This window comes from Callithrix jacchus, chromosome 1 (genome assembly GCF_049354715.1).
Source record: "Callithrix jacchus isolate 240 chromosome 1, calJac240_pri, whole genome shotgun sequence".
NCBI lineage: Eukaryota > Metazoa > Chordata > Mammalia > Primates > Cebidae > Callithrix > Callithrix jacchus.
This window is the reverse complement of record NC_133502.1, coordinates 10,409,421-10,410,492: the sequence shown is the minus strand read 5'-3', so window position 1 is coordinate 10,410,492 and position 1,072 is coordinate 10,409,421. Positions and strand designations below refer to the sequence as shown.

General features: G+C 45.1%; 1 pseudogene; it reads left to right on the top strand.

Moving 5' to 3' along the window:
• Positions 1-320: 320 nt before the first annotated feature.
• LOC128929331 (protein GVQW1 pseudogene) lies at positions 321-711 on the top strand (annotated as a pseudogene).
• Positions 712-1,072: the final 361 nt, after the last annotated feature.

Sequence of the window (1,072 nt, the reverse complement as noted above, 5' to 3'; positions counted from 1 at the left end):
TGCTGTGGACTGAATCTATGCGTTCCCCCCAAAATTCAAAGGTTGAAGCCTCAATCCCCAATGTGATGGTATTTGGAGGTAGGGCCTTTAGAAGGTATTTAGGTCATGTGGTTGGAGAGCACATGAATGGGATTTGTGCCTTTGTAAAAAGAGCACTGAGGGAGATGATTTCTCTCCTGGCCATGTGAGGATACCATGACAAGACGGCCATCTGCGAACCAGGAAGGATGCCTTTGCCAGACCTGGGATCACCAGACCCATGGATCTTAAGACTCTCCAGTCCCCAGAACGGTGAACAATAAATTTCTTTTTGCTTTTTAAAACAGTCTCGCTCTGTCGCCCAGGCTGGAGTGCAGTGGCGTGATCTCGGCTCACTGCAACCTTTGCCTCCTGGGTTCAAGCGATTCTCCTGCCTCAGCCTCCCAAGTAGCTGGGATTACAGGCACGTGCCACCATGCTCTGCTAATTTTTTGAATTTTTAGCAGAGACAAGGTTTCACCAGGTCGGCGAGGCTGATCTCAAACTCCTGGCCTCAAGTGATCCACCAAGCTCGGCCTCCCAAAGTGCTGCGATTACAGGCGTAAGCCATCACGACTGGGTGAAAAATAAAATTCTGTTGTTTAAGGCACCCCATCTAAGACATCCTGCTACAGCAGCTTGAATGGACTAAGACAGATGCTCTCTGGAGAAACATAGGTGCTGGCAGGCTGAGTCGCCCTACAGAGGCATTTGACTCAACACTTGCCTATTACAGGGCCGTTCATCTCAGCCCCTTAGGAAGTCTCACATAAACCTCTCTGAGTAGCACATATAATTTAGCCTTTTTAGATCTTTGAGTCAAGTAAACATACTAACCTCTGTTTTATAATGTTCTATTTAGTGGTAGAAATCATATAATTACACAATCACCTCCCCCCATGGTTATCCTCACAGAAAATATATATGTCACAAGTATGTTTGCAACATTTAGCTGGTAGCTTTTTGTTAATATACTATTAAGTATTATCACAAAGTTTTTCATTCCAACCGCAAACCAGTCTAGAACGTATTATAATTCAGCTATCCGGGGAAA